At 33.4% G+C, this 25,932-nt stretch overlaps 1 protein-coding gene across 2 annotated transcripts in view; it reads right to left on the bottom strand.

Moving 5' to 3' along the window:
- Window positions 1-25,932, bottom strand: part of LOC145695085 (arylalkylamine N-acetyltransferase 1-like) — a 252,867-nt gene that overhangs the window by 163,063 nt on the left and 63,872 nt on the right. The window contains exon 1 of one of the 2 annotated variants that reach the window (XM_081771967.1): window positions 5,551-5,632. The exons of the other annotated variant lie outside the window; for it this stretch is intronic. The gene's annotated coding sequence lies outside the window, so the exon portion shown is untranslated. Of the gene's footprint in view, window positions 1-5,550; window positions 5,633-25,932 lie in introns of those variants that run through there. 2 annotated transcript variants of the gene reach the window in all.

Below are 25,932 nucleotides of genomic sequence, written 5' to 3'. Positions count from 1 at the left end.
ATATGCCTACAGTATATGTAGTCTCTTACAACTAACAGGAAAATTAACAACTTAGTTTTAAATTCGACTTTTTAGATTTTGCTGAGTTTCCTTTAGCCGCAAAACGAAGAGAACTCTAAATAATTATGTATTCAGAATACATTTCCAACATTAATAAAATAATTAAAGCAAATCACCTTAAAAAGTTTGTTGGCGTAAATGAAAGTAAATGATACAAAAGTAACTATCTCTGCCAAAATCATCTTGCACAGCTGAATTCTCCTAAATGTTCTGCAAAATGTATTAAACAATTATTGAAAAATTACAATTTATTCATGATTTGCGTATAAATACAGCGTCCGAATATAAACATTACGGTATAAAATACACAAAATAACACATTACGGTGGCCATTAAAAAGCATGAATGCTATCTAACCGAGTCAGAGTAGGGCATAGCTAGTCGGCCCACGCAAGGCACGTCAGCGATGGTGCGTATGCGCGTAAGCAAAAGATTGTGACAGCACATTGGTTTTCGCAGTGATACGAGTTCCAATAGCACTTGTAATGGTTTCACACTAGTAACGCTACACTTGTAAACATGAAATTCAGCTTTTGTAGACTGTGCAGAAATATTCTGCCGAATCATTTTAAAGCACTTATAATGATTTTACAGTAGTAACCCTACACTTGTAAGCATAAAATACAACTGCATTAAGTGCTATTTAATTCTGGCGCTTGCAGAAATATGTTCCTTATAAACATGTCTTACATGCAAAGAATTGACTTTTACCTGTAAATTTTGGAATATGTCGTGTGCCTAAACTTGACCAGCACCGAATCGTTCTCAAATGTAGGACTTTTTGTGTGTTTGCTATAAATATACCACATTGACTTGACACCTAGTCTTCGGTTCCAAGCGCTGCTATCGGCTGAAGGAATTCCACTGCCTTTGGCGGAGACGGCTGCAAGGCTCTCTCGCTTAGCAGTAACTGAACTCTTATTGGCTCAACGCGTGGGTATGTTGAGGGTGTGAGCTTTAGTTCACATTTTTGCCACGGCTCAAGACATTTTGGCAGCACTATAGTAATAAAAAATTTTAAATTTTGAGATCACTACTTTGTGGAAACCTAGATGTTTCTGCCTTGCGTTACTTACAATTTAGATTATCGAATGACGATTAAGTTGCGAAGAAATGAATATATTTATAAATAAGTGAAAGTCATTTTAAAAAGTAAGAAATCTACATATACACATATTATGGTCTATATGTTTTAAGCTACAATCAGCGCAATTCTAATTTATAATTAGAAACAAAAGCTATCTAACTGAAGTTCATGCATACATACAGAATACGTTCTGTTTCTATTAGCCCTATTACCTGTTTGATATATGTTCTAAAAAGTCATCCACTATATAATAAGCTGCAATTCTCCTGAGTTATGTTGCTACCGGAAAATCAAGTCATTAAAGAGAGAAGTCTAACAAGTAAACCAACTATTTATGTCCATGACCAACATCTCAGCACATTGAAGATTGATGATGACCAGTTGTCGGTTGCTTGTTTTCAGTAATTAAGTATGTTTGTATATAGATAAGTTGATGCTTTATATAATTCCCTAAACCAATTAACTTTACATACAAAGGTCCGGACAATCTTATGCAATGTTTTCTCTCTGGGGTAGGGTCAACTTCTTTAATAGATCTGGATGCACTTGTTACTAGTGGCGACTCAAGGAGTTTAGAAATTTCGGTTATCGTTATGTTATGATCAAGGGCGCCGATTTCTCTGTAAATTTGGGGGGGGGGTATTCAGATGCAGAAAGCATATATGAGGATTTTAAGACCAATTGCATTCAAATTATGCCAAATATTGTAAATTTACAAATACAATAAGGGGCCCCACATGAGTTTTCGGGGGCCCGGGCCCCCTTGACCCCCAGAATCGGCGCCCTTTGGTTATGATCGCCATCGGAATGATAGTGCAAATACTATTTAATCGTGGTGCGAACGAAAGAGATTACTACAACCCTTTGTGAAGAGTTTAAACTTTTTCACCTCCTCTCAGGTTGACCCAAGAGTGATGCAACAGGTCATGGATGATTGGGTCACTTTAGTCACGTCCTTCGTCCGGATTACTTTGGTCCAAACTTCTATCCAGGTCGTTTTGTTCTCGACTTTTGTCCAGATCACTCTGGTCACATCATGACTTTTGTCCAAGTCACTTTGGTCACGAGTTTTGTCTGGGTCATCTGGGTTTGGGTTTTGCTTATATGAGATATACAGATCATCCGTGAAGATTAAAAATATTGTCCCCATTAATGAACTCAGCTGAGACAAATCGTTTTAGCTATCTTTTGCAAAAAGACAATTCAAAAATTTGCTTTAGTTCCAAGAATTCTTGTGTGGAGTAACAGACACACGTATTTACTAACATACAATCTTGTAAGTCTAACTTTCGTGATCCCAATAAACATTTCGATTTCCTGAAGCATTGGAAAGAGAAGAGTGAATAGTTAAAAACGATACAAGATATTTCTACAAATTCTTTTCGCGCAACACGGAAAGATAGAACAAGGAAGCGGAAGGACAAACAATACATACTGAAACAAGCAATTCTTATGTCAAATTGAAGGTGGAGTACAACAGTATAAGGAAACACCTAAATTGTGACAAGTGAGCTACCAATAATAGTAGAATATTAATACTATTAGTACTACTAATACTAATAATAGTATTACTAAATTATTCAATGATTAAGGGATTCTCCCAAATGTTATGTCGTGGAAAAGATAGGAAGTTAACTAAGTTGTATCAACGCGTTGATTCGTTAAGCCAAACTAGAAGTACACGTGTACTTTGCATATCCCCGTGGAATCGTCTGTGACTTAGTACAGAGACGCAAGAACATGGGATGGTCCTGATGGGGTTTGGATTCCCCTCTTACAAATCCCGACTTTTCCATAAATTTAGTATAATTTTAAGGATGATTTTACAAATTTTAATATAATTTATCCTCACAATGAATTTAGACTACCCCCGAAATAAACTCCTGAGTACGTGCTTGGTCCAGCACCAACATTTTGCTCATTAGAACCGAACAGGAATTTTCCTGCTATCATTTTAAAAGAAAAGGAAAAATATTAAGAAATACATAACAGAAAAGAATGTTCAGAGCACATGAGAAAAGTAACAATTTGTTGAAATTCTTCTTCGTTTCTGTGCCCTTATTCTTTTCCTTTTTACAACAGTTTTCCATTTAGGTAGAGTTTCCAGGTCATTTTCAAGTATTTACCAACTGAACGACATCCCAAAATCGATTGACCTCTTCAGTTAGTTTCATTTTTCTTCGCTATCTCAAGTTTCATCTTCGTTCCGCACCAAGGCTACATTTTAAGGAAAAGTGTGTAAACAATAACCACAGAGATTTTTGTTTATTCTATATATATATATATATATATATATATATATATATATATATATATATATATATATATATATATATATATATATATATATATATATATATATATATATATATATATTTAACTAACACAGATACTGCATATTCCAAGATCAGTGTACTGTACAAGATCATATTTTGTGTACAAAACGTCGAGTTTTTGTATTGACGAGAAAATAAAACCTTTCGAAACATGGACGCTCGTTTGTTATTACCTACAGATATTTCTCATTTAAGTTTTTACACGGAAATACATAAGAAAAATAAATATTTATCATGTTTTCCGGGCGGAATTTAGTTCGTATTACAACAATACGTGCGTCACTGTTGTATGTATGTGTGTGTCACTCTTAACAGAAGACAAACAACAATATGTAGGTACAACATGCTAATTATGTATTTTATTTATACAAACAACATTTATAATTAATTAGTTAAATAATTAAACAATCTATTACAGCAAATTAAAAAAATGTATTAAATTATTAACGGCAACGAACATAATATTTTCAGCACCAAAAAACAAACTTTTTTAAAAAAATATCGATTTTCCACACCAGAATTTGCCCTGAAGAATATTTTGCTCAGTTGGATGTTACTGATCGACTGATATGTCTTATCTTTGGGCAATAATTTAGTTAAAATCTAAAATGTGAGAGTTAATCATAATTATGAACTATATCTCATTAATTATACCGTGTACTGTCATGTTGCTCATGTGATAATGAAAAGCTTGAGCTTAATTTACAGCATAAATTCTTAAAAAAGAAATTTATTTTTTTTATCGGTTTTCTCGAAAACTATGCATGAGAATTTACACTCATTTTGTTCGGCTGAACGATATCTATAGATTGGAGTATCACATCTGATAGACACGAATAATACTGTAAACTTTTCTTCTTTTTTCGGAATCCGTGGAAAGTAGCAGAATAAATGGATTCATCTGAATAGAATACTGCAATGCAAATTTAATAACAATTGCCCAGATCTCTATAGATCGCAGACACAATAGCCACATAAGCACTAATTCCGATTTCCCATTCTCTAATGAATCCAATTCTTCATTCGAAAGTAAAGCTACAAATCCTAACGTTTAACCTTGAGACTTTTATTGGTAGTCATAGGAAACAACGGCTTGATCTGAAACTTTCGACGTATCATTTTAAAAGTTAACTCTGTGTCTGAAGAAAATGCGTCGCGATGGAAGCCTGTAATTTTATGCAACCAATCGCTGATTCTAACATTGTCAGTGTTTCGCCAATGCCTTTTTGCTGGCGTTTAACAGTACTTAATATTAATTAAAACATAATGTACTAACATTTTAGCAAGCATCCCTTGGTGCCGTACGTAAGTTACATAGAACTTGGATAAGGTACATATTTCAAATTCGTCTAATGTCATTTACTTTCATGGAAACATTATTTGAACATCGTTTAGCGTTTAATGTAAATGATTATAAAATATCATGTGCAGTGTGCCATTTCTTTCTGAATATTTTTTTTTAACCTTACCTAAATGCATTTTAACTTGCAGAAAACGTATGTACAAATGGATTAACACGTTTAAACCGTTACTTGATACTACGATACAGTAAGACAACCATTATCGATAATATAATAATAAACAAAGTTCCACAAAATCTACTAAAATATTGTGGGTATATTTCCTGTTTGCATACTTAAGATTGCACTATTCATATTATGCTCTGCCATAGTTTGGTTAGTTCAGCAGAGATTGGTTAGTTCAACATCTTGCCAAAAGAGAGTACCACTTTTGCGACTAAATTATTAACTTTGTGTATAAAGTTTGCTGCCACTGAAGTAAATTACGACAATATTAATGCTTAGCCAATTAGTACATAGATAATTACATTATATTAGTTACTGGAAGCTTAATAATGTGATAGAGAAAGGCCTATTTTGTGTGGGTTGATCATGCATGATAGTCTGTACCCCCCGCTACTGAACCAAGTACAGACCTTCAGATTCACATGATTTGGAACCAAATTATTATTAGTTCCCCTGTTTCAGAACCTCTTGCAGAAGATGAAAAAGAAGTAAATTTTAAAAATCTGAAAACAAGTAAATTAAGATAAATAAAAATATTTACCACTTTCCACTTTACAAGTTCACTTTTTACGAACTTCAAACTCTGGTTGGTTCACAAATCTTAAGAGATTTTTTTTTTGTGTAGTCTAAATATATACTTGTTACTTTATATTATTAGTAACTTGTGTATAACTTCTTCCAATCTTCTGAAGCCAAGTCACATCACGTGACAATTGTAAACAACTAATCGAGACAGAAAGATTCACAAGCATGAACACTGACTAATTTTAGTAAGAAAAAAAAAGAATCCTCCCGTTTATTTTTCATTTATGTTTAACAACTTCTTTTCATGACGTGTATTTTGGTCTTCCTGAAAATGATTATGTCGACAAGTATATATATATATATATATATATATATATATATATATATATATATATATATATATATATATATATATATATTTGAAACAAACTTAACCACACACAATACAATTACACTTGCGTTCTATCAACTGACAGACAGCTGAATGCTTTTATTGAGGAGGATGTTGCAATCCTTGAATGTTGCAATCATGTTAACAATAGATAGTTACAACAAACAGGAATTACATATACAAACTACTTCTGGTTTCAGCGTCCACAGACATGGCCGGAAGGAAACCTTGACCGTGAATTAGAGAATCTGAAATGAAAATCAGGGGCGTCGATTCCGGAGGTGGTTCGGTGCTCGAATACCCCCAGTATTTTTGTGGGGGTTCTCTGTACCCACATAAGAGAGACGAAAAATTTAAAAAAGAAGAAAAAGGTAGACAAAAGACAGAAAATTCTAATATTTCACCGCATTTCTTAAGCAATAGTAGGACCAGATATTTCTATAGAGCAAAGAGGGTTTGGGGGGATACAAAGTTTGGGCAGATTTTACAAGAAATGAAAACACGTGAAATTCTGAAATTGTGGCGATGAGGATTTTTAAAGTGGCAAATTGAACGAACGTTTCTCCGTGCTATTGTCAGCCAACATTTTTCACACTTCTTATATCACACATAGTCAGCTTTCAGAATGGCGTGACAAGAACCTGGATTGTGGCTAGAACCTTAGAATCAGGAGTAGAAATGAGGGCAGACACGAGGGTACAGCATCAACTTAGGTAAGTTCAAAGAAGAAAAAAAAAGGAAGGAGAAATGATTTGAATGACATGAAGATATGAACACAAGAAGAACTTTCTTTGTTACCTAAGGACACAAGGACGCCAGTTCTAAACAAAGTGGTTAAGTCACAAGGCAGCTTGAAATCAAGTCAAGATGTTTTTCGAATACTTTCACAAATGCTTTAAAAATTAAATAATTGTATGAAATTTCGATAATGTCTAGTTATTTCAGTGATTTTGTTAAATATCTGAATAGCAAGAGCATATTAGTTCACCTGCACACGGAAATTTCTGTTGTAGGGTCACATTGTAAATAATTCGTGCAGGTACAGGTAAGTGCTACCAAACACCAAAAGGAATCTTGTGGAACGTCTCATGGGGCATAGATTTACCGAATCCTGTTTTAAACATTAATGTTCAGGTTTGTTGAATAGCTCATGTTCAAAGTAAACAGTTATACTACTTTAAAACCCGGCCTTTAGATTCGGAAAATATTTCTTCTCTTAACACTTTCCTAAACTTCCATATTATATTCTGAAGCAATAATTTCTTTTTGACTATTGTTCGCAAAAATCTGTGTTAAAATGCTATTATTTTTAGACATGTTTATTGAATAGTAGAAGAAATTGTAAAAAGAAAAATATTAACTTCAAACACATTTTTCTAATTTTTAAATGCAGTACACGTCCTACCACAGATATTTAGTACTAACCGGAAGTCTGTGCAAAATGTATTTCCAGGTCCAAGCAGGTCTGTCAGAAGAACTGAAATGATCGACAAAGGTCGGGATATCATTTTAAATGACTGAAATGCATCTCAAAATAATATCAGACCTCATGTAACTCAAAAAAAAAAAAAAAAAAAAAAAAAGTGTTTCGATTCCGTCAAATAATCAAAGAATAACATTGGGTTTAAAGAAACAGGAGCTGTGTGCATTTTTGTGCCTCATTTCTCAACGGAGGAGCAAAACTTACAAAGAGTGCATTACACAATGCAGTACATTTTTAAGTTTTGGCATAGAAGAAGTGTTTGTTTCCATACCCTGTTATTATTTTATTTTTCCCAAACTAAAAGCACCACTTAAGGTTTTCTTTTTTGGCGAGGTTTCCACCATCCGGAAGTAGTGACGAGAACTTTGAACACACCTTACAGACCAGGATTTCCAGGAGGCGTTTTATGACTTACTGGATCGGGCCAAGTTGTGTAGGCAAAAGAAGTTCTATAACACTGCTTGAATTTTTCAATGCACGTACAAGTTGAACATTATTCTTAGAAATGCTAATATACTCAGTTAACCTTGACAAACTTAATTGACAATCTCCAGATTCGTAGGATTCGTAGAGACCGATTAATGTATAAAGAGTACATCAAGGAGAGTCTCTTTCAAGAACAAAGTATGATTCAAGCAAGTCTTGAAATATATGTACGGTAGGTAATAAATAACCCAGTATGAAACTGCTCAGGAAATATATATGATAATTATCTAATCCCATTTATCATGCCAGAGAAATTGTGACGCATATACCCAAGATTTAAAAATAAAGCGTTCTGTTACGTAATGTAATGAAATATCTCTCTTTCAGAGGTCAAATACGAACATACGTATGTAGACAACAAAGAAAGGTCTGTGCAGTTTGGTGTGTTTAATATTCTTAGCATAGAACATCAAACGCATCATTATATATACACTTGGCACAGAAACGCTGTGCTTATATGCTACATTACAAAAATCAAAGTCCTCAAGTAGTCTTTGTAGTTATTTCAAATCAAAAGACAAGCATAGAAAAGAGGTCAATAAATTTAATCAGAAGTCTAACTGGCACGGCAGTACTATTCGACTAAACAGTGTATTCCAGTAAGTCTACTATTTCTAATGTTGAATATAAAGGCAGTCACAAACATAATGGAATTGCAATAGACCTATTTAATAAACAAGAATATCATTGAAGATGAATACATAATGTACGAACAGAGTACAATGTAGCTCTGCTTTATTTGGAATGGGATTCTTGGTAATTCCCGACATAATTATGTAAAGGAAGTGCTACTTACAAGGTACCAATAAATAATGTGTTTATATGTTTATTATCAGATTTTGGCATCCCTAGGTAGAAAGTAGTGATGAGCAAATGCAAGACCAAGACCGGGGTGGTCTTGGTCTTGCACATCCAATCTTGGTCTTGGTCTTGCTCTGGAACCCTTGGTCTTGGTCTCGCTTGCAAGAGTCTTGCAAGTCTTGCATTTAAGAAATCTTATGCTTTTCATAGGTAAATTTTACTCTGGATATAAGGGATAATAAACTCTACAACGCGCCAACAGTAACGGAAACATAATATGTTTCTAAATCTAAAGTAATTGCGTCGAATGTGCGCCCCCTAAGGACAAAATGAGCTTTTAGGCAGAGATGGAAGAAAGGAATCCGAAAATCACTATGCAGTTGAAAAGTTTAATACCTCCGTAAATAATTCCACTAGCAAGCATGAAGAAAAATGTTTACAGAAAGGTGTCATACACCAAAATATGCCAAAGGGTGGTAAGGGCGCATATTTCCCGATGCTGGGGTAATATGCGCACCGTGTGTAATCACTTTTTCAAACCAAAATGTAAAACAACTGACAAGCAATACATCAAATATCTGACACCCTAATACAGAACCACATTATGAAATCATACAGTGAAGCAATACTGCAAACTTACATGGTGAAAATATCAATAAATTATGGAGAAACTTTCATGAAAAGAAACGTAAATTTATTTTTTGCTCTTTGTAACACAAAAACGATCTTTTGTTACCAGTCAAGTACTTTCCCTGTATTAATTAATCATAAACGTAGTTCAAAATCCTTCTTTCAAGTATTATAACACTTCTAACATAGGAGTGGAGCATCTGAACTATCTACAAACTCTTGTGTTGGTATAACATGAATTGAACAGTTACAAACAAAACATTATCACAAGAAGTAAAACTATCTTATTTGTGGCCCTGATCACAGACGAAGGAGATCATGTCTTGGGCAGATACGCACGAAACATGATACCACAGGTAATAATGATAAAAAGGTAATAGATAGCGAGAAGCGATTTCCTTTAATCAATTAAGTGTCCCAAGAATATATTCCATCTCAGCATTAATCTTTCTACTCAAACCGGAATTGAAAGAACCATAGTACAACTTCCATATTAAATGATAAAATATTACGTAATCCTCTTTAAGGTCTTTGAATTTAATGATGCCTTGATATCTGGGGATCCCGAAAGTTAGAAACATGAAACTTAATGTTTGAACTGAAATTCGGTATGCTTGCAGGTTTATGAGATGTGAGGCCTTAGGCCAAGAAAATGCGGCGGTTTCTGGGAGAAGTCCCCAGACCGACGGCTAGTTATTAAATACACATTTTGTCGTATTCTGATTATACATACAGTAGCAGAAGTTTCCGTTGTCCTCACGGGAAGATCCCTTGAAACACGTGTTCCCTTATTTTTAATTAAGAATCTATGTACCGAATTCCACACCTCCAACTTAAGCGAATATTCACATTCGACAGTCTCTGAAGTCTCTGAAACAAACTTAATCTTCCCCTTGACGAAAGTTACACATTTTACGGCACTTATACTGTGGTGGTAGCCGGTAATGCTCACTGTTTTTTTTTTTTTTAATAGGAGAGAACTAAAAATGAGTAAATGTCAATTAAAGACAGATTGTGGATATAAAATTTACTATATAATAATATTACGTATATGTTATACTTATTGCTATTTACCTCCTCATACAAAAACATCTTCCCATATTAAAAAAAAAAAAATGTGGCAGTTAATCGTGTTATAATAAACGTCTATTATATTTCTTGATATTTGCCTCTCTACGAAATAATCTCTTATATAATTTGTAAAACAAATCCAGACATGACAACGCAGCATAGAATATTTTGTGCTCGCGATATCATAAGCACTTTCTTTGGAGTGGAGTACACCCAAGGAATATTCTGTTCAAATTTCACGTTTATTTTTATCTAAAGAAGTATGGTCTACGTGATGAGCTAATCACTTCCACTCTTGTATATAATAGTACTATATATTATGGTATTAGTGTTACCCAACATAATATCGAGGTAGAATTTTCGAGATGACACCAAACTCTTCAAATAAACACGTTTTTTATAGACAATACTTTCACATCTCATTTTTAAGACGAAACAGCCTTAAATCTAATCTCTTGGCTAACACTATTCTTAATCTTTGTTATAATCTACGCATAAAACATTTTGTTTCAAATAATCTCAAATTTAATATAATTTCCTTCAATACAGCTCTTTTACTGTACATAACCTAAGAAAGTAATGTGATTTGTTGAATTCGTACATACGGCGTAAAAGGATAGTTTGTTTTAAACAATATCGTCTGTAATTAATTAAACTCTTTTTCTTAAGTCTTTTAACCAATGAAAGAGTACCTTGAATTGCTCAGATACAGTGTTTTGCCTTCGTAATATGGAAAATATGATACTGAGGATGTGATAACTGCTAGGATTGAGTCCTAAATTGCAAGCGCATGCACCTTTAACATAAATGATTCATGAAAAACATTCAATCTTATTAATAAGAAATCATAATAAAATTTTATCTAACTTGTGACAACGCCGCGTATATTTTATCATATATGAAAATGTCAACCCCCGTTCTGGCCATTAGCCAAGATTTTCGCGCCTTGGAGTCATGGATTTCCAGTTCATGATCAATAGCAAGATAAGGTACTTGAGCAAATGTCCCACATTTTAATGGTTGAGCAAAACATACTTTCAGCATCTGACCCGATCGCCTTTCTTTGGGGTCTGCTGTTGTAGTAACAAATGCGTTATTGCTTATTAAGGTAAATGTGACTATATGTCAAACAATATAAACTTATGTTATCGTATCCCTCTCTCGCAATTATGAGATACGATTTTTGTTTAGTATAAAATTTAAAACAGTTTGCAGTTCGCATTTGTATTCGATTCGACTGGAGACAGCCTTATATTTTTCAGTTATGTAAAATCCAAAATACTTGAACATTTTTTTAATTCTCAAAAATTATAATAATAAAGGTAGTTTTTTCAGCTTGTTTCATTTTCCATTATTCAAAATACATACATTTATTATAGCCTTGTTTATATGAAGCTCACTAGATGTCATAAGATGGGAGAAAACAATTAATAAAGGTATTCTTTAAGTTTAGAAAGCTCGAAATAAATATCTGGCATTTAAATACTTTCTATAAATTTTTGTGTAAGAATTATCAAGTAAATTAATGTATCTTACAAAATATTACACAACATTTCTTTACTAGTTTGTCTTCTCAGTTAATACAAATCTTTTGTTTGCTTTACATATACCGACTTCAGGCACAGCATACAGAGATGTGTTATGGATGTTCTGTATCCTACTTCTAATATTGTGAATTTTTCCGCAAAAATGTGTATTGCCGTATTGGTACTTTGTCCGTTGAAGCTGCCCAGTTTAAGGAAAGGGGAAGCATTTAAATTTTGTTTCGTTTCACAGTTGAAGGGGAATCTGTTTCATGAGTGTGAGTCGAAATAATAATAAATTCTGGAAGCGAAAAAAGTCTGAAATAGAATATCAACAAATGAAATAAAGCAATCAATATGCATGTATAGGTTTCTTTGAATTTGGTGCATATTATTTTCATTTAAAGCTTCATCTGTCTCGATACACATTTTTTTTTACTTGAATTTAACGCCTTATTACAGGAATAGCGATATATGAGACATGGTCCCGCTGGTACTTTCGTCTGAAGTTCCTTTGCACGGTAATTGGTGATTTAATCTCAGTTAACCACACCACACACTTTGCTCTCTCTCTTGTGCTGTTGTCATATTTGTTCGTGTAACAAATAATAAAAATTCATATAAACTTTGTTACTGAACACCTGCTTAAAATAATAACAATTAACAATCAACAACAACAACAAAAAAAAAAAAAAACTGTTTGAGTTGCTCTTTAAGATGCCGCAAACCGTTATTCTCTGGCACTGATAGTTTCCATGCAATTAAAATTTGTGATCAGGGAGGTTTCATATGGACACCCTATACTAATGTTAGTTCTTCAATTTGTTATTAGAATTACGTAATGAGTCTTATTGTATTGTTAGTACGTCCGCCCGTTACTCTGCACGATAACTCTTAATAACTAAGGATGTTATTTTTTTTTTAACAATAGACAGCTAAAACAATTCTCTTTTCCGAGTTCGTTAACGAAGTCAATCCGTTAACATTATAACGTGTAACGATGGCTATCGATAGCCCATACCATACACGTAAGCGATGCAACAGATAGCTACAGCAATTAAATCGACTAAGTTCGTTAATGAAGTCAATCCGTTAACGTATTAACAAATAACGGTCGGTATCTATAGCCCACACTTCATACATTTAAGCGAATTATTGTTTTGTTTTCTTTCTTTGTAACAGATAGGAACATTATATGGTCGCTAGTGAATAACTTGGAAGAAATACCATCGCTTCTGAGTGAGACAGGGAAGCATCGGACCCCGCAGGCGAGTGTTGTGGAAGATGTCAAGTTATCGACTCTTTAGGTCTCCCAAGAAATCTCTCCGTCGTTTGTCGCAAGAAACCAGGTATAGCTATTCAACATGCGATTTATAGGCGTTACCACTAACACTTAATTTGTATTCTCACTACACTTAATTTGTATTCTGAAATTTCGGTTCAGAAATGCAAAACTGCATTCGAATTGTAAAGTACACTGGCGAATATTTCCTGTTTTTCTTGAGGCATGGTCGATATTACTCCGGATGAATTAAAACCAGTAAACCTGGTCCCATAAATCTCCCATTTTTCCTTAATCATTTGCAACAAACCGTGTGAAAATCGGACTCCAGTTAGAAATTCTAGACCCAAATGAAATCCGTGAGTTTTAAAAAAATCACCCTGCATATTATTATTATGGTATACTATGGTAATGATATACCATTATTATGATATAACTTAGGGGAACAATTGACCTCCTTATCATCCCCAAATAACGCATCTGCTCATATCCCATGCATATAAGCGAATTTTTTATTTTGGTTTTGCAAAAGAAATAGAGGTATTATCTCGACCAAATTCGTTAGTGTTGTGTTAGTGGGACGAGACCTTTCTCATGTCTCTAAAATGCAAACACAATTTTTGAATTTGTTGAAAACTTTATTAACTCAGAATAAATTATTTGCCTTCGAAATGTATGCCAGCGTTTCAAATGAGGACTATCCTACAAAGAACATGGAATACATAAAGTTATTTTTTAAAATTATTCTTGCAAACAGCTTTCATTTCCATTTTTCAATTGATTCAGGTACAGTAGAATGTTAAAGCATTAATCGAGATCAGTGTTTCAGATTTCATTCCGGGGCTGATGGGGATATCTATGTATAAAAATCCTGGTGTAGAAATACATGTTCTCTTAATGGCAATTTTATCAGTAACTAACCATTGTTTAATTTTCTTGTTCCGAACAAAGCCAGAAACGTGTCAGCCTCTTTCGGCACTGAGGTTTGAAAAGATGCTGGTTTGAAAATAAAATTTACTTTTTTAAAATTGTTTTATGATGTTATTCGAACTTAAGCCAATTTTGAAATTGGAAAGTCATATAGGGCTCCTTATTTGTTGAATTGGCGCCAGGAGTTCTGAAAAAAATAATTCAGAATAAGTGGGTAAGGCTTGCCTTTCGACTGTACCGACGGTATTGACAAATATTCCTGTCATAGTAATTCATTACTAGTTCAGTCGAAACTAAGCAGTCGTTGTTGGAAGATTGTAGTGGTGTTATGTGTTGTGCTATGTTAACCAAACCAAACTTGGTTAAAAGTTGTAATTTTAACCATTTAGCATAACAGATGTTTTTTTTTTGTGTGGGCCTTAGCCGCTCTAGTGTTGCCACAAGATGAGACAGAACCATTCGAGACGAGACATCTTTTCGAGACGAGGCACAAGACAAGATATGCTTTATACGAGATGAGACGAGACAATCTGAAGTCTCGTTTAGTGGCAACAGTAATTAATGCAGTCAGTCCGTTGCCGTATTAACGGATATCGGTGACTTTAACGGTGGCAATGTGTAGCCCATATTCCATACAAGTAAGCAAATTTCTGCATCCTGTTTTTTTTTTCAACAGATAGATAGAGCAATTACCTAGACCGAATTCGTTAACGGAGTCAATCCATTAACGAATAACGGCTTTAACGGTGACTATCTATAGCTCATATTCCAAACATGTAAGCGATTATTATTATTATTATTATTATTATTATTATTATTATTTTGGAAAACGGCGATTATCTCGGTCAAGTTCGTTAATGGAGACAACGGATAATTATCTGAAACTCATATCTCGTATATGCAACCAAATTTTTGAAAAATTCTTTCGCAACAGATAACTAGAGACATTACTTCGAATACGTTAATAAAATCAATCCGTTAACGTATTAACGGATAACTGGGATTTTAATGCTGGTTATCTATATCCCATATATGTAAGCGATTTTTTTTTATTTATTTTGCAAGAGACAGCTAGAGTAATTACATTGACCAGAGTTGGTAATTGAGTCAATTTCGTTAACGTATTAACGGATCATGGAGATTTTAACGGTGGTTATCTATAGCCCATATCCTATCCATGTAATCGCATTTTTGAATTCTGTTTTATGCAATAGATAGCTAGAGGAATTAATCCCTATCGAGTTCATTAATAGAGTGAATCCCTTTACGTATTAGCATATAACGGCTGCTATCTATAATTCATATACCATGCATGTAAAAATTTTATTTTTAGCAACAAAGAGCTAGACCATTTATGTCCGCAGAGTTCATTAATGGAGTCAATCCTTTAATATATTAACGGTTAACGTTGTCTATCCATATCCCACACATGGAAATATTTCGTGCTGTTTTCCAGTGTTTATTTTGCTTTCAACGAAAATCGTAAACTTCGTGAATTAAAATGGTCCCGGAAGTAGGGATGCAGGATCACTTTCGCTGGATGAACCGATAGAAAATCATGGAAATTTTCGAGTTTTGTTGCGTTTTCGGGCTTCTAGTGGGGTTATTAAAAGATCACTTTGAACACTTTGAATAGGCGTAATAAATGTCAACTATATAAGTCCGCAAATACAAAATGAAATCATTGATATGTAGGGTCTACGTTGATTTGATTACAGAAGAACTTGTGAAAAATGTTAACACTGGTAAGTGTTTCCCAATATTAGTGGACGAAACTTCTGATGTGGCCGGAATTAAGCAATTTGCTTTGTGTGCGCAGTATGCTGTAGGACATGAAGGGGATTACAAAATCCGTGAAGACTTTTTAAAGATTTATACCAGTTGTAAATACAACTGGTTTTGGTTTAGCTTCTTTAATGATAGAGTTTATCAAGTCTAAATGTCGAATTACGCTATCTCCGTAGACAAGGTTTTAGTAGTGTGCCCGCCCTATATGCAACTGAGTCAGCAATTTTTTTGTGACGTCATAGGTCAAAGGTCAATGCCCCTGTCCCAGGGTCAATGACCTAGGAGTACCTAGGGCTACCCCTCTACATTTTGGTAGAGGTAACTTGTCCCCCCTAAATTTTGGCAGGGGTACATAGGTTCATCCCCTTAAATTTTTCAGATTGCCAAATTTAAAAATTTGGTATGGTAGCCTAGAACCCACGTATATACTCTGTATGTTTTAGGGGTTCACATCGTTCATTTTTATGGGTAAAAAATTGAAAAAAAAATCAAATTTCGGAGGTTTTGATAATTTATCCCCTTTGATGAGGTCTTGTATCATATGAACATGTACAGGGGTTCATTCCCTTTTATAAGACATGGGTACATTGTTGCACCCCTTTAAAATTTTGGGAGGGGTATCTTGGCCCACCCCTTAAATTTTGGAAATTGCCAAATTTAAACATTTGGTATAATAGTATAGGACTAATATATATACCACTATAAATTTGGGTGGTCTATCTCGTTCCCTTTCAAGGGTAAAAAATTGCCAAAATAAAGGACATGTATACTTTAATGCTCCTTTTCAAAATTTGCTGCAGTAGATAGGACCACTCCTCAAGTTTGGGAGTTACCAAATAACAAAATTCGGTAAACATTTCTAGACCACAGCTGGTTCTGCTTATTCCTTTCTAAGGTAAACAATTGCCGCAGGTTATTGACCTAATTGAGACCTAACTACAACATATAATTATATGGTTAAGTACATTGTTAATTCTACGATTTAGGTATATTGATGCACTTTGGGAGAGGTACGTAGGAGCATTCTTTAAACTTGGGAATTGTAATAAACAAAATTTTAGTATGAGGCACGAAGTTTCAATGATGTGCTTAACGTTCAATACTCGATTGATATGAAACAATATTTTGAACTTTAGTCACAACTCATAGTCTAAAACATTGGTGGAAAGTTATCTTTACTGAAATTCGATTAGTTGATTTTTATCTCGAGCTTTAAATTATGGACTTGAAATCTGATAGGTAACCTTAAAAATTTCACACTTTGAATCTTAGAGTTGTAATTATGACTCAGTCTAAAGGCAATATTTCAACACATGATACCTGATAAGCAACAACACTGAACTTTAGTTACAACTCACTGTCTAAGGTGATGCAATCTGATTAGTTAATGACTGACAGTTATTGTTGATGCAATCTGATTGGCTGATTACTATTTTCCATACAATCTGATTGGTTTGATGGCTTTCAAATCTTTGCTGCATACAATTTTAAAAGTTTTGCTTAACATTTATCGATTACTGTTCAAATATTTATTTAAAAATCTTGGTTTGAAAAGTTTTAGTTCGAAAATTCTGGTTTGAACAGTTTTGTTCAACGTTTATGCACTCAGTGACACATATGATAAAAGAATTGAAAACCATTTATTTGTTAATCGAATAGTTAAAAACCGGATCAAGTTTGACGGTTAACCGTGAAACGAAGTTATTTTTAGTGCATTTTAGTTGAAAATTTTGTTTTGAACTTTTATTTGAATTTTTTTGAATTTTTTTCAAAATTTTGTTAGAAAAATCTGTTTCAATTTTTAGTTTAAAAATTTTTGCTTGAATAAATTTAAAATTTTTGAAAATTTTGTTTCAAAATTTTTTGAAAAACAATTTGAAAATTCAGTTTGAAAGCTTTTAGTTTGATTTTTTAAGTTCGTAAATTCTTGCACTCATTTGTAAAGAACCATTTTGAAAAGAACCGGAACTGTTTAGAACAAAAACTTGTCAACTTTTTCATCACAGTGCAATAATACATGTCAGAACATTTTCTTGGAGTTGTACTTGAAAACCACAAATCACTGAAATTCATCATTTTATTACACTGCACTGGTTAACCACATACATCTATGCCAGATAAAGGACCTGGATATTATTGATACAATTTATTTTGTACTTCTTGCACTAGTTTGTCTTTAGTGTATGATTTTAATTCCAATTGAAGTAACTTAAGTCTATTGCAATATCAAATGACCATACGACCACAAACTGTTTATCAATACAGATATGCGCCAATGAACGATGTTAACAACCATCACACAATCTATACACATGTTATACAATATGCATAACACATTTTTCAAAATAGTACTTTTCAGGAATACACTTGTTTTGTTGCATACTTCAACGAAATATTTTACACACTGGAATAGATTGATGAATTTGGCCTAGGTCATTGATCCCGGGCCAAGGGCATTGACCTTTGACCTATGACGTCACAAATTTTTGCTGACGCAATGCGATATAATGGGGAGTATTACTGCTACGATGGTACAAGCGTAATTAATGGTTGTTTTAATGGGTTGGAAGCAGAAATAAGAAAAATGTATCGCCAGGCAGCATATGTTCACTGTGCAAACATGTTTTAAATCTTTCCATTTCTAAGTCTAACCCCACCAATCAGAAATTGTTTTGGTATTGTTGAAGAAACTTTATTTTTTCGTTAATCGTCTGAGGTGGGTAGAGCGTCACGAAGTTTTTAGAATATTTGTCAATCTCGTGTTGTAGTGAAGAGAATGAAACTGACAGAGGAAAGAGAACTGACAACAATGCATCATTTCAAGCTCATCAAATGTTTGTCTTCACTGTCATGCGGTGAGTTTATTGTCAGTGAAAAGTTATGTTCAACTACTCATTCATTGTCAGAAGATCTACAATCTCCAAACTGTGACTTACTTCAGTGTTTGGAATACATCGATACTGTAATCGTCACATTGCAGAAATTCCGAAATAATGCAAGCGAATCTTCCAGTGAAATTTTTGCTTGTGCTGAATTGATTTCTTAAGAAATGGACGTTGATTTGCATAAAATGCATCGACGCTTGCAATACAAAACAACAGGCAAAATTATAACGAAAGTGGAGCTGTAGAATATTACTGTATATCAGTGTATATCTGTATATCTATGTTGGACTTTCTTCTAAGAGAACTCAATGACATTTAAATTGCACCACTGGACAACACATATGTTTTAGTCTATCGTTCCACGATATTGTGTTAAAAGTACTTGGGATTCTCTTTTCGAACCAGTCAGGTTCTATGAAAATGATCTGTCAGATTTCCGTGACTGCAACTGAAATAGTTTGAACTTCGGAGAACAAAATGGAAAAATGGTAACAATAACAATCGCCTACCAAACGCAATTGAAGGTCTCAACGCTTGTGACAGTGTGCCATTTCTTAATGTCCACAAGCTTTTGAAAATTTTGTTTACTTTTACCGGTTTCTACCGCAAGTGTTGAGTGAAGTTTTTCAACACTTCGTAAACTAAAATCCTAAGGAACACTATTGCAAAACATAGGTTGAACAGTTTGGCCCTTCTCAACGTTCATTGAGAAGTTCTTATCAAACCATCAGATGTTCTAAACATTTTCTCCGAAACCACGGCGAATGAATTTTCATTTGTAAATGCACAAGGTTTATTTGTAGTCCTGGACGCTCTTACGGATTTGTTTGGTGAATAATCAGTTATTGTTCTTATCTAGCGTAATCTTAATCATTATTACCATTGTTCTTTTAAGCTAAGCGAAATTAGGCACGCATAAAGGAATTTATTTCGGGAGGGGTCTAAATTCAATATCAGGATAAAGATATTAAAACTTGGAAAACCATCTCTAGAATTAAATTTACGGAAAAGTCCGGATATCGGGGGTAGCGGACCTTCAGGAATTCCCTACGTACATCCTTGAGTGAAATGTTCTAAAATGAAAAATGAAATTACATTTTTGAGTTTTACGTCCCAGGGTTATGCCGGCTAGGCTAAAGGAGACGGTGATGGGGAGCAATGAATGAAATAGTGGAATGAAGAAAGTGGAAGGAAACGGGAGAACCCAGAGGAAACCCACGCACACGATGTTTGTCCCCTCAAAGTTCACTTGGCGGGAACAGGCATTGAACCTTGGATTCCATACACTAGAGGTGAACACTACCACTGAGCCAGCACGGCCCCTTAATATTCTAAAATTTGCGATACTATTTACGATATTCTTGTCAATTAAATACTATTCTTTTCTCTACGAAAAATTAACAATCAATGATATGCCTTAGAATTTCTCGAGCGCTACCGTTTCTTCTCACTTACTCCACTCATCCACTTACCAGTTCATCCATTATCATTCATTTTCTTTTATTTCCTCTTAGTATACAGAACAAAACTGTTGAACATGAGATTTATTGACTGCTGTTTTCACGTTTTATCAGGGAATTGAAAATAAATATTTATACAAGGAACAATACAGATGTTTCAACATAATTGTCTGTTTCATTTTAGTTTTATTATATATCAATCAACATATTTTATTGTGTTGGTTATCGACCGCAAGGACAATTAAACCGAATATTAATTTCTTTATGTAAGGGAAGTTGCTCATCCAATCGAGACAACCGTCCAATTTTCGAGCCTTTCAACTAGTCTGTTAGTTTTAAATTGTTATTAAAAAGTACTCTCTTGCTTGGAAAGCTACTCTCTTACTCCTTCATTACGTAATCAAACGTTTAAAATTATTAATAATAATTACGTTTTATAAAAACATGAAATTTTAAATTTTATTTTACATTGCTATCCCCTATAGGCTATATGGGATTATGATTAACGAAAGTAGATGCTTATGAAATAATTAGTGGAATGAGTATATGGGAGGAGACGAAGAACCCCGGGAAAACTCATGCACATGATGCTGTCCACCATTAATTCACACGGCCCGTGATTGAATCACAGGTCTAGCACCAGAGGTGAATGTGTCATTATAGTTATGCCATATATGTATACACATACATATCATATATATGAATGCTTGTGTGCTCCCTTGATGAGTTTCTTTCTATGCCACTGAACTCACAACTCAACCACCGTCACTTTCACTCTCAACATTTCAAAGAAGAACAATCAGCTTTAGAGAGAATTTTTGCATTTCATCATATCACATCTTGCTCTCGTGATCTGTAATATATTTTACCAGCAGTGGAAATAGAATTTCAAGGAAGGACCACAAGGATGTATATACGCATAATCCTTCTGCTGGACATCGTCACTTTTGGAATTCACAAAGACATAGAACTATCCGGTTGGAAGTGCATTCCAAGAGGATTTAGCAGTGACAGCAAACCGCACTGTTTACGGCAAGTTCTCATCCAACTAGAAATCGACCATTAACGCAAATTTATCCAGGATTTTTAAATATTGAGGTATGCATTAATTATTTGTCATTTTTATTCACGATGTTAAACACATTACAACTAGCTAATGCCTTAAACATAAGTCCTTTGTTTATAAATTACTTTATAGGGTTCGTTTGTATTGAATTTCCTTAAGTATGTCGGTGTCATTGGCAATCATTCTCCCTCTACAAAATTAGGTAGTCACTAGATTGAAATTGATAATGAAGGTGTGGAGAAAATTTTGATAGTTTTGGTCTTCCTCCTTACGTACCATAGTATATTGTATTCTTAAAAGTGCATTGCATTCGTTATAAATACACATGTAAATACACATGGAAGTGCATTCGTTATAAAAGTTTAAGCTCAACAGTATGTGGACATTATGCTTATTATTATTATTATTTATAACAGTTTTAAATCATTGCAATATTTTACTTTATGCTAATGATATTAAACTTTTTAGAATAGTAAAGAATATCGAGGACAATGTTAGGCTACAAGAAGACTTAAGTAGAACCATTATATGGTGCAAAGATAATGGTACAAATATCAATTGTTTAAACACTGAGTGTATGACCTACTGTAACAAATCACAATATTATGCGAGCCAATACAAAATAGAAGATACTATAATATAGCAAGTTGACACAATGAAGAGTTTAGGTGTAACATTTGACAAATCATTTCACTTTAGTGATCATATGCAGAACATATGTGATGAAGCTAGAAAAAATTGGTTAGTTAGTCTGTTTTGTGTTAGTTAGATACTTCTGTAGTTTTACATAAATTACTGGTAAGATCGAAACTAGAATATGCCTAACAAATACTCTCGTGAACGAACTTGAAATGGTCCAAAAGTGTTTTCTTAGAATACTTTAAGTTAGGACTTGATTATTACTCTAGCACATATGGATACTGGAAAACATTTTTAATTGGAACCGCTGGCTGACAAGAGAAATTCAATTGGCTCTGTATTTGTAGAAAAGATACTTGACAACCGATGTAACTCGGACTATATTTTAAAAATTTCAAAGTTCCAAAATACGGTACAATGGTAAAAATGTTATTGCAATCACATGATAGGAAACATACTTTAATCTCTAGACTTTTAACAAATTACAATAGACGCATATCTTAAACTGTGACTTTATTTTAGAATTCTTAATATATCTTAGTAGTTGTCTTTACTTTTAATTGTTGATGTCTCAGTGTTTTAGAAATTGACACAAACCACATTGTCAGAGTATCTTATTATCAATACATGTCTATAAGTTAATTATTATTCCTCTCTATTACTATATTACAGTGTTAACACAATGTTGCAGAATATGCAACATTGCTGCATTTCAGTTATCAGCGCTTAAAGTTTATTATTATTATTATTATTATTATTATTATTATTATTATTATTATTATTATTATTATTATTATTATTATTATTCTCTGCGTTGCAAAGCTCAAGACAAAATACTCTTTGAATTTCAATTAATGTCCACATCAGTGCTACAAATTATCGATCGTAGATTCCTTGAATTTACATTACAGGTAATTTTACGACCCTTTCGATTTTTTTTACCAACACATCACATAAATGTTTATGTACCTTCCAAACAAAAAATTTATTTTCTCCTCTTTACAGAACTTGCAGTATTAGATCGTAGAAATTATGCAATGCTACACAACCTAGAGATAATCATATGAAGGATGACGAAATTGAATCGCAAGTCTATACATGAATTTGTAACAATACTTCAACCCTCAAAAGATACCAATTAACACAATTCACAGCTAACTATATTTTCAATAAAACTTTGGCTTGTAAATATAACAAATCTTGAATATTATTTCATTCACTACTTAAATTTTTAATTTCAGTTCCAAGTTGCTGACAAGATCATCTTGCGATATCAAGCATCAATTATTAATTAAAGTCAAAAGGACACCAAAAACTTCCGATGGTATACATCAATTATGAAGATCACAAACATTAATGTACAAAACTTCTTGTCAATAATATGTACCACCAAAATTATCTTGTAAATAATATTGCTTTAAAAATTCATCTTTGTCTTGATTTCTTTCATTTTGACCTAAACTATTACAATGAACAAGAAAATTTTAGCAATATATGGTGATTTTATTAAGTTATAGATATTTTTGTTTACTGTCATTTTAAAATTTTAAAATTACACAAAATATTTTACTTTGAAAGACTTTAGTCAAAAGATTTTTTGAGTTTGAAAAGTTTTATGCCAAGAAGTATTTTTTTAAAATCACAAATATTAGTTTGAAAATTTTAGACAAAAAATGTGTGAGAAAAATTTTACAGAAAATTAACTTTCCATTTGAAAAGTTTTGCTCAGAAAACAGTTTGAAATTTTCCACAAAATGTTTGAAAAATTTTCACAAAAGAAATTTAGCTTGAAAAATTTTATAGGAGATAAATTTTTGAGAAACAATACACAAAAATGAAAAAAATAGTTTTTCGTTAATTTTTTACACAAAAGAAATTCAGCTTGAAATATTTTATTAATACAAAAATGGTTAAAATATTTTGTTTGCTATAAGAATTACAAGTGTGATAAAAGAACCATTTTAAAGAATCGAAACTGTTTACCAAAAAAAGGAAAATTTTGTTTAAAAACAAAGTAAAAATTTTGCATAAAGATTTTTTTTTTTTGCTTTTTACACAAAAAAACTTGGTTGGAAATATTTTCAAGAAATAAATTGATTTAAAAGTTACACGAAGAATTTAGTTTGAAACTTTGTTTGCTGAAAATATTCAAGTTTAATAAAAGAACCGTTTAGAGAATCCGAACAGTTTAAAATACACTAAGCAGTAAGTGTATAACTCAACTAAGCTTTGACACAACTAAGCGCTGAGCTAAAAATCACTTACTTTTGTAATCGCTCAGACCGTTAATAATTTTAAGTCATTGTTGTTAACAACCCGTTGTTATCTCATTCAGTGAGTGTGGTTAACTTAAATTAGCCAATAGTATTTCTAAACTTAATGACTATTAAAACCAATCAAAGTTCCCCATAACGGTTGCAGCAGATAATTCTTTCAACACAGACCTTAAGTTGCGTTTCAAAATATGTACTGTAAACCTCAATTTCATCTAGGGGTTTATACCTCCATTCCTTGCTACCGTATAAAAACATGCAATAAATCAATTTTCTACATGGTAAGACAGATAGCTACTTGTTAAATCTTCTGACATGATTTTAGCTATAACCAAAGATGCAATGTGATAGGTATGTGTGTGTAAAAAAAAAAAAAAAAAAAAAAACTATTGATTATAAGACAATAAGCTATAAAACGAACATATCACGTGACAGCAAGGGAGCGAGAGGCATGTGATGAAAAGTAGCGAATAAGAAGGATACCATGTAGCAGGTGCGGAACATAATATGTACGTGCTTCACACCTGCTACATGGCATGAAAGTTCAATTAGTTGCTCTCGATCTGGTGCCTGAAGATGACTGCTGCTTTACGAATTACGCAGGTAATTGTCAAAGAGAGTTAGTTGCTCATCCATAGAGCCTGATACTTAAAGGACAGTAAATGACCTTGATTTGAGTAGGTATGCACCCCTTCTCAGGAATTTAGAAGGTAATATGTACCCTCTCTCACCAAAGGAAACTACAGGGGTATCTATGCAGTCCTACTTACCCATCAAAAGGAGTAAGGTGTTCATTCATAGGACAATAAACATGCAACTTAGACGACAAATAACGTCAAAAACCTTGAAATTCTAATGTTTACTATTTTTACCCATCAGAAAGAACGACTCACATCTATTTAAAGAAACCACAGCAGTATGTAAATGGCTCTACATAAGATGCCCCTCAACAGGACGTTAAACACCCATACATATAGTCATAAGGCCATAAACTTCCATCTTAGAATATGAGGGGTCAGAGTTGGCGTGGGTCAATGAAAACTTGATCCACGACCCACTGACCCACCACCTACCGTGACCCACTGTGACCCACCACCCACCATGAACCACTCTCATCCACTGTGACCTACTCTGACTTACAAAAATCCATCGTCATCAACTCTCACATATAATCCATGGCCTCCTCTCTACTGACTAAAGAGTTTACACTTGTAATAAAACAAGACTGTGAAATTGTCACTAATCGGAGTTTGAATTTCTACGGTCAATCGCTCAAGCACCATTCTGTTACAATAACGGTGGCTCTGACCTTTACGATATTAAATGGTATAGTGTTTGTCAGTGAGGAAACTGAAGCACTTCGAGGTGGGGGGAAGTTAGTGTGTGACTAAAATATACTTGTACAGTACTAAGAGTATTCTTGCAAGTATTAATTTCTTAACGCATTCCAAAAGAAACTTCTATTCGCAGGAAAATACCTCTGTACAATATGGAAAAAGTTATGATTTCTCAGTTCACAGTATTTTTCTCACAGAAGACTTGAAAAATCGGTTTTTCATAGCGTATAAAAGTGCTTGGGTATCCTCTGTGAGAGCATCTCCATAAAATATGCTCATAATTGTAATTTGTGTAATCACTAAAACATTAGGTTAAATTTAAGTTAGAAATATGCATAATTACAATTATTATG

This window comes from Thermobia domestica, chromosome 9 (assembly GCF_964235325.1).
Source record: "Thermobia domestica chromosome 9, izTheDome1.hap1.1, whole genome shotgun sequence".
Lineage (NCBI taxonomy): Eukaryota > Metazoa > Arthropoda > Insecta > Zygentoma > Lepismatidae > Thermobia > Thermobia domestica.
The sequence above is the reverse complement of the archived record's forward strand: the minus strand, read 5'-3'. Positions and strand labels throughout refer to the sequence as shown.